A 15,773-nucleotide genomic window follows, 5' to 3' on the forward strand; every position below is an offset into this window, starting at 1 on the left:
CCTATCTCTCTCTTCATCACCACCCTCTCTCTCATCACCGCTTCCACCTTCGTTCTCTTCCCCCTGCCATCACTGCCGCCGTCGCTCCAATGTTCTCGGCGAGCCAGAACCTTCGCCGCTAGTCGCGCTTAATGCTTCACGTGGATTCGGAGAAGCAAAACATCCAATGCAAGCCAAGCTTCCATCATCGTGAAGTTTGCCGCTCTCTCCACCGAGGCGTACTATGGCGAGCCACCTCCACCGCCGCAATCTCCACCTCCATCGTTGCTCTACTGTTCTTGCTCCGAGGTTATTTTAGAATTTTGTCAATTTTTATTTTAATCTTCTCTATTTTAAATTCATTATGGTTAATTGGATTTTAATTTTTTCTTAGTAATTTGGTTTAGTTAAACTACTTTTTGCTGTTAGTGGATTTAGAGTTAAATTATAATTTTTTTATTAGGATTTCTCTTGGTTCATAGCTAATTAAGCATACTATTGTGATTCTTGGATTTGTAATTTGAATTTGTTTAGGGTTCGTTGACCGATATTCTGCTGAACACTGTAATATAGGTTTGAATCAGGACTTTGTCTTTGGTGGAGAAAGTATTTTCTGGACCTTAGTGGACCAGATAGAAAGATGCCATTTCAATGGTGAAGATGGCGTCCGTACAAAAATTCTTGGAAAGTATATATTTGACCCAAAACTTGATCAAATTGCAAGCTGATTCAACTTAATCTGGTTCGATTGGAATGATAAGCCCCGGTGTATTAGTTTTTTTTTTTTTGACGAAACGATTACCTTCTCTCTTGTAATATAAGTAAATGGCAAACAAAATTCAATAATTGAGCTCCAACACAGAGTTTAAAGTTTGAAGTTTGAAGTTTGAAGCTTGAAACTTGAAGCTTGAAGTTAGAGAGAAGCGAAGAAGATAATCACATTGGATCTGATCAAATTGAATAAAAATGAGTTTGTTGAGTCCAAAAGGAAAAGCTAGTGAAATGGGTAACCATTGCTGCAACCGTCACCACTTCCTATTTCCCCTTAACCGCTGATTATGGCCCTCAGCCCAACGCTCTCGACCCTGTATGTAATCTTTCTTTTTCTATCATTCAAAAGCTTTAATCTTTACCCTTTTCTTCATCTGGTTCCTTTTCTATATTATTATTATTATTATTATTATTATTATTATTATTATTATTATTATTATTATTGTTGTTGTTGTTGTTGTTGTTGTTGTTTTAAAATTTTTTTGTCTCAAACAAAGCTCATGTTATCTCATCTAATTTGGGGATTCTAAGGTATTCAAATTGATACCTATTGGATGAATGTTGGTTTCAATTTGAAACTTTATTCAGAATCTACTGGTGAATTGGGGGTTGGACCACCATGATTATTCTACTGGTGCATGGTTTCCTTCTTAAAAACTATTTAAATAATTAAATATCAATACTTTCATTTTTGCAAGTACATGCTTGTGGATGAGCTATAAAATGATGCACTAATAACTAACTTTGTATATTAGAAACTATGGCCTTGCAATAGAGATAAGTATGTGCCTTTTGTAATTAGAATGCTATTTCTAGAACCTCTTTTCTAGTTGTACTCTGAAAGGTTGTACTTTGAAAATTAATTTCTATCATTTGAGCCACATTTTCAAGTATCACTGAATAAACCTTGTTTACAGAGTGCATAGTTTGAGCCCTTGATGCTTATGTGCTTTATTGGCAAGAGTGCCTGAATGTCAATACATCAATCTACTACAATTGGATTCTCAAAACCCAAAAGCTTCAGAAAATGTTTGATTTACAGTTTTTATTAAGAGCATCTCTTAGTCTTATTATTTAAGTTTATGTTATCTTAATGGCAGGTTAAGAAATAAATACTTTTAACTCAGAGTACCGTGAAGGAGTACATTTCAGATCAAAGAGAGTCTCGAGAAAATCACCTGGCGAAATTGGACAGCGGCAAGGAGAATCCATGAACTTATCTTCATACTATGATAATACACATTTGATCCATCTTGTTGAGTGAAGGTTTTCTTTTTAGCCATTTGCATCTGTGAATTAATACAATGATTTAATGACAAGAAATGATCGTTATACTCATTTTACTTGAGAAAGTGTGCCGACTCAAGTTCAGTACCAATGGCATAAATGTCATAAATATTTCGTTTATCTTTTGTTAACTTTTCTACCCTTTTATATGGATCCTGTGGCCTATCATATAAAATGATACATTCACAAGTATATATTTTCGTGATGAACCAACCTTCATATTGTGTAAAGTGAGCAAATAGCTCTCATTATTATTGAATGAGCAGCATATCCAACATTATGACACCTTAAGTATGATGAAGAAAGGAAACAAAAAAAAAACACTGCAAAAAAATATTAGATATGTACTCTTAACCTATAATAATCGTTAAAATATCATTTAATATGTTTTATACTCTTTACTTTTACTTTTTCTCTACATCCAACATATTATTATTTTCTCTCCAATTCCTTTCATCAAGTAAAAGATAAGAAGAAAAAATATTTTTTACTTTCTTCATCCAAGTAACGAGATTATAGGTATTTTTCTTCCCATTTTTTACTTCTCATCCAACCTTTTTTTTCATTCAATCAAAAGCGTTGATATCATAAGATTCAAGGCACAAACAACAAATGAACACAATATCTTGGCATTCCAACAAAAAATAGTGAAAATACAAGGCCATGATCAACAAAGCTATTCACTTTTCACACTTTCAACCTTTTATAAAATGAAAAAAAATGAAAAATTTTGCCAGAAGTAAAGAAATAAGGAGCCATGCTTTAATGAATCAAATCATAAACTAAATTGAACATCCTAACCAGCCCAACAAAAAAGGGAGAAGGGGTGTGTCATAACCAACACTCATCTAATCCAATCACTGTTTCTTGAAGTAGTAGTCTTAAAAAAACACATTCAACTTTGTTGTTGTAGATCTATGGTGTAATTCAAAGATGAAATCTTTGTAATAATTAATCTTGTAGGGGTAGTGGTTGTCATCATTATCCTGCAGAACATAAATCAACAAGAAAGGTTTGTATCTATACAAAACCTTATTCACTTTTGTTTAGCATTTGAACTCCTCTTAGCTTCAAGTGTTGTAGCTTCTTTAATTGCTACTTGTGCTTCATTCTCCATTCCAAGTCCTCCAAGTACAACAGATTCAAGATAAAATGCAATGTACCATACAGGAAAAATCACTCTTGTCTGTACTGCATCGTTCAGCGCTTCTTGATACATGTCGCTAATAAGATAACACAGACTGCATCGTGTATAGACTGTAGGAGAAACCATTGTTCCGGAATCAATGAACTGTGTATAATACAATTAAGTCATATTTAGATAAATATTGTAGTTCGATTAAACAGCTAAAAAGAATGGATTCAAAAAATTCTACCAAAACTATTCCTTTATCAACAAAATATTGATGTGAAAGTGAAACCCTAGTTACCAGAAAGCAGGATATTTGATTAGTAGCATTGGTCCCATTAGTGTTAACACTCTTCGGTGCATGAGCAGGATCATCCTGAATTAATTTTCCCCCTCCTCTATCTTTATCAATTAATAAGCCAGAATCAACTTAAACTATATCATATGCTTCCTTATATGATCTATTCTAATCCTCTAATGTGCAAAAAGTACCAAATTACATGAAAATGAGAAGATTATAATGTTATTACCCTGACAACAGCAGAAGAAAGTCAGCGTTTAGCAGGAGGTTGACCTTCTAGTTCATTCCTGTCTCCCTGTATGTCAAATTACACTATTTAACCAAATTCCTAAAATCATATTACAAGAAAAATAATAGTTTCTGCTCTAGGAAAGAAGGGGGAGGGGGATTGAGACTGACATGGGAAGGAAAGGGTTATCGGCGAGGAGCTGAGAAGGGACCCCTTTGAAGGCCTCAAAGATCACGAAACCACTCCGTAATCTAAGAAAATTGAACAAAAAAGAAGCAGAATCGATGAATGAATTGGAGAGAGTGGAAGTAAAGTGGTGTGGTAATTGGCGAGAGAGTAATGAGTGACCTCGCGTTGTTAGCGGAAAAGCTCATCAATCTCATTGTGGAGCTGCTCCTCCGACTTCTCCACTGTAGTGCCTGCGTCGACGGTTTTCCCATGTCGCCCATTACCTTCTGTCTGGTGTACCTGAACTCGGCCAGGTTCCGATCTATGCCTCTACTTCGACAGTGCTCTACCACTCCTTCTACTCCGTCGTGCAGTGTCGTCTGCCACTTAGATGTCCCATCCAGGCTTTGCCCTCATCCTAACCCAATTTAACCCTATATTTAAATTTTCCCCATATATTAAATGGAAGTTTATTTGTGAACTTTTTCTTATTGTGAACCAACCCCTATATTTTTCATTAATTTCATTTATTACCTGGTTCATCAAGGACCATAAGATACTTTCCCCACTAAAGAAAGCTCCTTGAATCAGTTTCAAAGTTAGTTTAGTTTAGTTTTCAAATCTTAGTAGATTTAGGTTGATTAATTTATGTTAGATTCAATACATTAGGTTTTGAATTGTTGAAGTGTTTGAAATTTACTAATTTTGTTTTTTCTGCATTGATGATTGTTTTGCTGAGAAATTGTTGCTGAGATTGTTTGCTAATTGTTTAATATTAGTTTAATTTAGTTTAGGTTTGAAGGGAAATAAAAATATACAACTAAAAGGTCTTTAGGAAGCAAGTTTTTAATCATAGAAAATTTTTAGGAAGGAATTATAAATACATGCAAATCATATGAATAAGTGGGCGAAGATTTGATAAAACCACACAATTAAATACAATATGAATCATAAAATAGTAGTTTATCAGTGGTTGCACAACTGGTTTAGCATCATCTTCAAGGAGAATCTTGTGCATACACTTGGTTGGACTAATCCCCTTCAAGTCACTAATGGTCCACCCAAGAGCTGTTTTATGGCTCTGGAGCACTGAAACAAGCACCTCTTCCTCTTTAGGCTTCAGAGAAGAGCTAATAATCACTGGATAGGAATCATTTTCATCCAAGAATACATATTTCAGAGAAGGAGGTAAAGGTTTGAGCTCAAACTTGGGGGCTTCCTCCTCTGCTTTAGGCGTGTGAACCATAACCTTCTGGGGTGGTGAATTATCAACTTCAACTAATTCAAACTCAGAAACAGGATCCAGAATGTCATCAAGCACCTCAATTTTCAGTACCTCTTGAACAAGTGATTCAATAACATCTATTTTTCATGCACCCTTCAGAATCATTAGGGTGTTTGAGAGCCTCAAAAACATTTAGGACCGCCTGTTCTTCATTGAGCTCAGGGTTAATTCACCCTTTTACACATCAATCAGAGCTCTACTTGTAGCTAAAAAAGGTCTACCAAGTATAATAGAGGATTTTACCTCCTCTTCCATGTCTAATATAACAAAATCAACAGGAAAAATAAATGGTCCTACTTTAACAAGTAAATCCTCAACAACACCCATAGGTAATTTAATAGAAAGATCAGCAAGTTGAAGAGAAATACGAGTGGATTTTACCTTCTCAATTTGAAACTTTTTCATCACTGAAAGTGGCATTAGATTGATGCTAGCTCCAAGATCACATAAAGCTCTCTGAATGGTGACATCTCCAATGGTGCAAGGAATTATAAAGCTCCCTGGATCTGGCATCTTCTCAGGAAGGTTGTGTTGAATAATGGTACTGCATTCTTTAGTTAACACCACTGTTTCTTGTTCCTTCCAATTCCTCTTGTGGGTCAGCAATTCTTTCATAAATTTAGCATAGAGGGGCATTTGCTCAAGAGCCTCTACAAAAGGAATATTGATCTGTAGCTTCTTGAAGACATCTAAAAATTTATAAAACTATTTTTCTTTGGAAGCCTTCTGAAGCCTCTGAGGATATGGCATTTTTGGCTTGTATTCAAGAGCCTTTGGCAAGGTAGGATAAGTGTCAAGAGAATCAGGGAATGGGTTATCTGCACGCTTAGGAGGGGTGCGCTCTACTTCTTCCTTCTTCTCCTCTGGAGCTTCTTTTTCAACTAATTCTTCATTGGCCTTGGTCTCAGAGCCAGCTACTTTACCACTTCTCAACTGAATAACCTTGCAATCTTCTCTTGGGTTCACCACTGTATCACCTGGTAATGTACTTGCAGACCTCTTAGGTATTTCCTTGCTCAGCTGGCCCATTTGTACTTCCAAATTTCTAATGGAGGCTCTGGTTTCCTGCATAAAACTCTTCATCATCTCCCAATTAGAATCTTCTTGGGATTTAGAATTAGCCTGCTGAGGTGGTTGTTGCTGTTGAGACTGAAATTGGCGGTTATTGTAATTATTCTATTGGAAGTCGCCCTGAGAATTATTGTTGAAATTCTGAGGTCTCTGAGGTTGGTCTCTCCACCCAAAAATTGGGTGATTTCTCCATCTTTGATTGTATGCCTTAGAATATGGGTCATTATTGAGATTTCTAGAACCACTCCCCATGTAATTAACCTGTTCAGAAGAGGATTGAGCATAATCATAATTATCATTTTGCACTAAATTTCCTATCATGTCATAGGAGACCTCTTGAGGTGGATTTTGGGTGTTGATAGCTGAGACTTGTATGCCACCCATGTGTTAAGTAAGTAGACTAATTTGCTGAGACATAAGCTTGTTCTGAGTAAGAATAGCATTAAGAGCTTCTACTTCCATGACACCCTTCTTCTGAGGAGCCTCAGAGTTCACATGATTCCTGTTAGATGAGTATAAATATTGGTTGCTAGCAACCAATTCAATAAGCTCAATAGTCTCCTCCGGTGTCTTCTTCTTGTGCAATGAACCTCCTGCAGAATTGTCTAAGCACATCTTAGACATTTCACTCAAGCCTTCATAAAAGATATCTAGTTGAGTCCATTTAGAGAACATGTCCGGAGGGCATTGCCTAGTCAGTAGCTTGTATCTCTCGCAAGCTTCATATAGAGTTTCACCATCCTTCTGTGTGAAGGTCTGAACCTCCACCCTAAGCTTAGTCAGCTTCTTTGGTGGGAAAAATTTAGTGAGAAACTCAGTAACAACCTTGTTCCAAGTATCCAAACACTCTTTGAGTTGGGAATCTAGCCATACCTTTGCTCCATCCCTCAGAGCAAATGGGAAGAGCATGAGTTTGTATACCTCTGGGTTCACTCCATTTGTCTTCACAGTATCACAAATCTGTAGAAGACTAGAAATAACTGATTTGGGTCTTCGTGGGGAAGACCATGATACTGGCAATTTTGTTGCACCAGGGTGACCAGTTATGGCTTCAACTCAAAGTTGTTCGCAGCTTTAGGAGGCACCACAATGCTTTTTCCATAAAGATCTGTAGTAGGAGCAGAGTAAGAGCCAAGTACTCTCCTTTGTTGCTCATTTCCATTCGGATTTGCCACATTGGCATTATCAGCATTGTCAGGATCCATAGTGAATTCTGCAGCCTTGCAAAGTTTAGCTTGTTGTAAACGCCACCTGAAAGTCCTTTCAGGTTCAGGATCAAAGTCTAAGAGATGTTCTTTGTCTCTGTTCCTGTGCATAAATAAACAGAAGACAAGAAAAAAATGGAACTCTCTACGTCAGAGTACAAGAATTCCAAGTGAGGTAACCTAAACTAGGAAACACCAAACTTAATTTCAAAAATTACTAAAAATATTAGTGCTATTAAAATATTTTTTCTTCTTTTTTTTGAAAATATTAAAAATAGATTTTAATAAAATTAAAAATAAAACGCCTGATCTAAGCAATCAAATAACTAATAGTTGTTAATCACTAGCGATTCCCGGCAACGGCGCCAAAAACTTGGTGCGGTAATTTCTAACCACAAACTAACCGGCAAGTGCACTGGGTCGTACCAAGTAATACCTCAGGTGAGTGAGGGTCGATCGCACGAGGATTGATGGACTAAGCAACAATGGTTAAATGATTTACTTAGTTAGGAAAGCAGGAAAAAGTGTTTGAATATTCAAAGAGCATTAAACAATCGTACAGAAATTAAAATAGTAAAGTAAATGGGTTGGGAATAAAATATGGAGAGGACATTTAAGGTTCCAGAGTTATCTATTTTTCCGGATTAACTTTTCTTACTAACTATTTTAATCATGTATGATTTAATTTATGGCCAACTATATGTGACTAGACCCTAATTCCTTAGACCTTTCTAGTCTCCCCTAAAATTCTTCCACTGCCAATTATTTGGTCAATTAATTCCAATTAGAGGGTGATGATCAAATTCTAGTTTCTATGCCACAAAACCTCTAATTACCCAAAAATAAAAGGATTATATGTCACGTATCCCGTTAAGTCCAGATAATTAAAATTTAGGAGAATGTGTTTTCAAGCTGTTGTTCAAGTAAAGAGCTTTTCCAAGTTATACAAGAACTCAAATAGAAAGAGGGTCATACTTCTGTTCCACCCAAATTCATAAGATAAAGAGCGAAAACAATTCTTAAATTATAAATCCATACATGAATTAAAATAGAAAAAGCAATAAAATCAATCCATACAAATAAGTAGAGCTCCTAACCTTAACAGTGGAGGTTTAGTTGCTCATGGTTCAGAGAGAAAATAAGGATTCAGGTAAAATGTACTGAGTTCCAATCTGATGGAATGAATGGAATTGAATTCCTTTTATATCTAATCCTAATATATTTAAAATCTACTTTCTAAAATTAAGATAATATCTTTTCCTATTTTCCAATTCAAATTTGAATCAGAATCAATTAAATAATCAACGCCTTGTAACGTGGGAACCACTTGGCTTCATTGGATCCGCGCCTAACTTGGCAGAGAGCTCCGCCTTACTTGAGTGCCAAAATGGGGCCCAGAAATCGCCCCCAGTGTTTTCTGCTTTCTCTGCACGTCGCGCATGTCACACGTACGCGTCAGTCACGCGTACGCGTCGGTGGTCTTCTTCGCGTGTCACGCGTACGCGTCAGGTACGTGCACGCGTCGCTGCACAAATTCGCTTTTCACGCGTACACTTCAGGTACGCGCACACGTCGCTCCTCGCTGATCATCTTCTTTCATTCTTGAGCTCCTTCTATTTGTGCAAGCTTCCTTTCCATCAAATCCAGCCAAATGCTACCTAAAATACACAAAATTACACGAAACTCAAAGTAGCATCTATAGTGGATAAAAGATAATTAATTCTTGATTAAACTCAATAATTTAAATGTAAATTCACTAGGAAAAGACAAAAAAGATGCTCACGCATCACACGCATAAAGATAGTTTTTTAGAAAAACTGATATGTTGCAGAAAATTTAGTTTTTTATATCCATTTTCAAACTTTCATAAATTCCTCTACAAAATTTTGTTTTTTCTCATCTTTATATGGTTTTAAAGGTCTTTTAACAATCTTTAAGTTAAAATAACTTTCTCTCAATTTCAAACTCCAAGCGCCAAGTTATGATCCATCGAAGTTGGTATAAAAATCTGTTTTTATCAAATTCTGATAAACTCTCAAACTCATAAATTTATCATTTCAATTCAATAATGGACCATTCCAAAACCAGTCATACCCGTCCTAAACGCTCATTTATAAATCCTCAACCATTCCAAACCTAAATCATCTCACTTCCAACTTATTTAACCCATCCTGTCAACATACCCATGTTTATTGACAACATACAGTATTCATATATCCAATTTCTCAATCACCCAATAATCAATCATTGCAATTTCATACAACAAGTTACACAACTTACCTCAACTTAGCACATAGGAGATTTTGTCATCCTATCACGGCCTCTGGCCCAATTTCACAAATCACAATATTCATACGTCCAATTCTCAATTGAAACTCAATATACATATTCATTTTCATGCAATATACCACCAACATATATTATAATTTTCAATTATAACAACATCACATAACACTTCTCAATTTATGAAAAACTCATTATTTTCACTCTAAATTTTCATACCAAGACACATCAACCAACTCAATAATCATAGTAACAATTATTCAAACATATCAAGAATCAATTCCACTCAACTCATCTTAGGGACAAGTAACCAAGTTTTTACAAACCCTTACATAATGCCTACTCAAAACTACCACCCATACCTTAATGTCACATTTCCACGTTTCCAAGCTTTTCTTTTCAAAATTCCACCAAGTCAAGCTTCCAATTACTCAATCTAACATCATATTATACAATTTGGCACAATATTAAAAATTAGGGTTTTCATAAATTGATGAACCAAGAGAAAAAAAAAAGATTTTTTTTACCTTTATCCACTGAAATTAGTGATGAATACCCCCAAGAATATATGCTAGAGGACCCCCATAACATCAAAATCACCAAAAATCCTCAATACCCAAACTAAAAATGCAATTTTATATTTGAATAAGAAAATGGGATAAGATTTTGAGTTACTCACCAAAATATTTAAATAGAAATGAAGAGGGAGAGACAAGCTTCGCGTGGCCGCAAACGGCTCATCAATCGGAGCTCCGTAGCAAAAGTTAAGGTTTGAAGGTGAGGGTGGTTAGGGTTTTCTCTCCTCTCAATTTCGAACCTCTCTCATAAAATGGGAGAAGTGGTGACTAAAATCTCATTAAATATTAGTATATATATGGGGTTTGGGTCGGATAAGGTCCAATTTTATTTCTTTAGTCCGTTGGCCTAATTTTGGGCCAAAACATTTAAGATAAACATTTTAATTCGCATCCTAGATATTTTTATTTCTCCAAATCATAAATATTAAATCTCTAATTCTATTTCACTCTCATTTAATTTATTTATTAGTTGTTAATTATTTATTTAATTTTTTGCAAGATTTTACATTAATAAAACTCAGTTAAACGGATCAGCTTCTTCTTATCAAATGTAGAAAACGAATCATTTGGATTTGAACAAGCTATACAGAAAAGTAACTCAAGATTTACCTCTATAAAATGATAGTTAAGCTCTTAGTTATTTATCAACCACTTGATAAAATAACTCAATCTGGAATTGGTGCAAGTTTGAGACTTTTGGATCTTGTGCCTTGATTTTCATTATGTTACAAATATATCATCCATATTGAAACGTAAGTATTATGACTATAAAAAAACACTAAAACTTTATTAAGATGTCAATCATCATCATCTCTTATACTTTGCAGTCGTTGCTTGATCACTTTAACCAATATCATAACATTTACAATGTCTTTATCACTTTTTTGTAGAGTTTGAGATAATTCATTAGTAAGCTTTATTTTACCTTTCATCAAATGTAAATTGAATACAAATTCAAAAAAATTGAATATGATTTAATAATTAATAGGTTCTAGCTCTTTGATCTGGGTTCAATTCAATCTTCCTCAATTATTTAAGGAACATCTACCACGAAGAAAAAATAAAAATCAAGCCAACCTATATAGAATCAACTGTCCTTTTTAATGTCATTTCTTGATTTAAGCCACTCCTAATAGAAGCATCTCTATTTTGTAATATAACAATTATCTTTTGCATTTGACTTTCACAAAGTATGTCTTTACGTTTATAAGAAACTCCAACAATATTGCACAAACTAGCAAGCAAATTAAAAAGTAAAACAATTTCAACCAATTTTTTTTTTTGTGACAACTACAAATGCTAATTGAAGTTAGTGAGTAAAGCAACGAACATAAAAAGTACAACCATTTTACTTCAAGATCAAACTTTTTAGGCCGTTAAATTCTTCTTGTATATTGCTAGCTCTATGTATCCTTGTCCATGTATTCTTGCTAAAATTAAATGATGCTTTGCAAATAAAAACTCCAAACCTACCTTTAACTAGAAAGCATTTGTGCTAGAATCATAGACAAGACCAAGAAACTACTCCATAACATACCCTTCTTGTTTCACATACTGTAAACAAACAACCATTTTCTCTTTAACAAAAATATCTTGAGCTTCATCAACTAAAATAGCAGATATGTAATCTCCAAGAACATTAAAGATAATTTTAGCAGTTTTACTTGTACTAGCTCAAATAATGTCTTTTTAAATTTTAGGTGTTACTAATTTAAGATTTTCAAGAGTATTTTTGAAAACGATCAATTTTAGTATTATGTCGCACAAAAAAGTCTAGAAGCTCCAAAAATTTTCCATGATAGTTTAAGTTGTACAGACAACCAATTTCTGTCACAATAAAAATCAAATGCACTCAATTCTTGCCGTTAAATATGTTCGATAATCTCTTCTAGCTTAGTTTGAATCCTTTTAAAATGCAACTTCAATACGTTGTTTTTGCTTCATGGGCGTTTCACAATATTTGTAAGCTTGATTGTGAGCACTACATCATGATTTTTAACATGTGTTTGCAACCTCTCTTTCGTTTTTCAATTTAAAAATTCCTTCTTTAAAAAACATCATTTGCATTATCAAATTTCATAATATAACAACATAGGCCAAAAATAATTTTTTTGATATATTACAATTTAACAAATTACCAAATTCGTCAAACCAATCAGCATTGAATTTATGGAGAGGTCCCAAAGTATGTTTGCAAAAAAATCATGTTTTCTTGATTGACAAGGACTCTTTTCACAAATAAGCTCATCTAATATCATCTCTATCATTTGGATCATAGGTTGAATTCTTAGGTCGTTGTCTAAGATTATTTATTAAACCTTTCATATTTAATTCTAAAAACTTTTTATTAAAAGAGACTAATAGAATGACTTTCTAATTCAATGTAGTTTCCTTTTATTTCTAAAAATAAAGAAATATATATTCTAAGTTACAATATTAATCAAGTCAATTTTAAAATTTATAGGCAATATAATTTCATAAAAAATAACACGTAATTACATAAATTTATATTACTAACAAAACAAACATAATTACATAAGTTTATATGACTAAAATTCATAATACCAGAAAATGTAAAACAATAAATAGTAATAATTAAAATAAAATATTTAATAAATTTAAAAATAAACAAAACCTCGAATAGTTGAATCCTTAAAAATAACAATTAGTTAAAATTTGGAATTGAAAAGATTAGAAAAAGAAAATTTTATTAAGAAAGAGTGGCATAAAAGAATATGAGATTATGAAGTGAGAAAGTGAAAAGATAGTGAGAGCCAAAAAAGAGTGGGATAAAAAATGAGGTAAAAAAAATGAGACGGTAGAGAGAGCTAAGAAAATGGGGTGCTAACCGAGTGAGAGAGGAGAGTGGAGAAAGAGAATGAATTGGAAAGATCATGTATAAAAGCAAAAAGATCTGAAAAGAATAGTAGAGCAATAATAGTGCAACTTTTAGAGTTTTTAACTAGTAAAACAATGTGATTTGAGTTTTTTTCAGATAAAAGAAAGTATGCAAATAAATATTACACTATTAAAATAATGTATGTTCAACACAAAATCAAATAATTTCAACATAAAATTCAATCATTTCAACCTAAAAAAAACTTAAAACATCAACAAAATTATAAAAATTAAAGAGAGTTGGAAGGTTTTATCATAGTAATATGTCTCTCATCTAATACTTTTGTTTATTATCTTTAAGTTGAATATTCATAGTCAAATAGATTTATACTTGAATTCCTCCTTAAACTCCCATCAACATTTAAAATTTGATTGCTCTCTAGGATCTCAAATCACTACCACCATGCTCCTAATAATTTCAAGAAAAATGAAGAATTCCCTAAATTGTGGATTGTTGAATGGATTTTCGGGGTCCAAAATTTTATGCATCCACCTATTACCTTGTTGAGAGTGATGCTTTCTTTTAAGTGGTAAAAGCTCTAATTTCTTGTTCAAATTATACACACCTTAACCTTGATTTCTTTGAATGAAATTTTACACTAACTTTGGACTCTAAATCTTAACTTTTCACATTTCATAAATTTTGGTCTTTTTGCCTCCTAACATCCAATGTCCCACCTTTTGCATTCCAAGAAGAGTGCTAAATTTATCATCCGGCTCCAAAAAACCATATTGATGTGGGTCTAGAAAATTCGCAGAAGAAAGATTTACCTACTCAAATCATAATTGAGACGTTGACTTAATAAGAGAGACGTCTGATAGACTAGGCAAAACAACTTCCGTCCCCTTGGATTCTTGCATGACAAATCTACCTCTTGGTTGCCAGCTTGTTCTACATCATCTTTATTTCTTCAAATGTGTTTTGGAGGTTGTGTATATTTCTTCTCAACATTATCTTCACAACTAACAGAAAAAGATTCAACAAACTCATTGAGGTCATTGGTTTGTAAGGAAGCATCCTCAATTATGAAGTCCGTTCCTTGATCGACTCCTCCTAATCACTTAACCACTTCTTCAGGTTAGACACATTCAACATCCTCACCTTTTAGCAACTTATCTGTCAACTTATCTTTTTGCACTTGAGATTCCAAGCTTACCTCACACTCTTTGGTTGAAGTTAATTTCACACATTCGTCCAAAAATAATTCAATGGAACAGGGACAATCGATTCATCTTGAGTGGGAAAACTTTCGGCTATCTAACCTAACAACTCTATGAGGAGGTTCAATTACTTGGTTTGCTCCTTTTGATACTCTTCTCCCTTTGGAAGATAGATCGAAGCTCCTTTTATTCTTGGATCAGAAAAGGTTTTATCCATGGAGGATTATTGTGAAGAAGAAAGTTTGTTGTATATATTGAGGCAAGTCTTAATGTGTGTGTGTTGGGGGGGAGGAGGGGATTGTTTATAAGGGTAAGAATATTAGGGTAGTGTATATGAAGGTTATGCTTTTTAAAAAAAAAAAAGAAACATAGGGGTAAGCGTATGAATATGGAAGTAATTGTTCAAGTGGATCATATGAGTGGTGGTAATGCGGGTATGGGTTTAGACCCCATGGAAGTGTTTGTTGGTGATGAGGTGTAGTTTGAAGATAGTGTGGTTGAAAAAAAATGTCCATAGTGGGTTTATCATGATATAATTTTTTGGGTTCATAATCATAGCAAACACTATCATACCAGTTGTATCGGTGTTTCTCATAATGGAGGTCATATGAGTGTGACTCTTTCATTATTTAAATTTTTATCCCTTAGTATACACCATCATTAAAGTCGCTAATTCCTACAACTTTGTCTTAATCATACAATTTGAAACTACAAGGATAAGTGTTTGTAAGAAAAGAGAAAGTAAAACAAAAGAAAAGCTAATAAGAACTAAAAAACAAACATATTTATAATATTTATATTATACACAATAGCCAACATGCACATATTGTTACTTGACAACAACGCTAAAAATTTGATGGGTGCTAATTGCTAAAGACCGATTTAAAAATTTTAAAATTAGAAAGTTTAAATTTGTTGTAGATAGCTTCAAAACCACAAATCAACATTATCAAAGTTTGATCAAAAGATGCCACAATCCAAAACAATTTCGAGAGTTTTAATCCTAAATCATCATTCCTTGGAGAATTAATGTGATGCTTTAAAATTTTTTAGGAAAAAATCGGAAAGTTTTGATTGCAATTAACATATTGATTCTTCATTTTGATAAAGGTGCGCCTAAAAGTCTTGCTGGTCGCACCCTTACATTCCAAGAGAGAATTATCATTGAAAAGGTGATGGGATTTACGAAATCTGCATATCAGCAGCCCCTTTCCTTTACCTTAAAGTGTTAGACTTAGAACACTAAACTCACTCAACTAGAATTTGGGAAAATTTGTTGGGAGTCAACATTGCTTTTTTTTTTTTTCAACTACTGAATTGGCTGAAAGCATGAAATTGTGTTGGACTAAAATAAAACAAAACATGATAGGAAAAAAAAAAAAACATAGAATTTGAATCTAATTTGAAAATAGAAAGAAACCGGGATTT

The 15,773-nt window shown here is 33.7% G+C and overlaps 1 pseudogene; it reads left to right on the forward strand.

The window, feature by feature from the left end:
* The first annotated feature begins 868 nt into the window (after positions 1–868).
* LOC107484735 (uncharacterized) lies at positions 869–1,964 on the forward strand (annotated as a pseudogene).
* Positions 1,965–15,773: the final 13,809 nt, after the last annotated feature.

The sequence above is a fragment of the Arachis duranensis genome, chromosome 4 (genome assembly GCF_000817695.3).
Source record: "Arachis duranensis cultivar V14167 chromosome 4, aradu.V14167.gnm2.J7QH, whole genome shotgun sequence".
NCBI lineage: Eukaryota > Viridiplantae > Streptophyta > Magnoliopsida > Fabales > Fabaceae > Arachis > Arachis duranensis.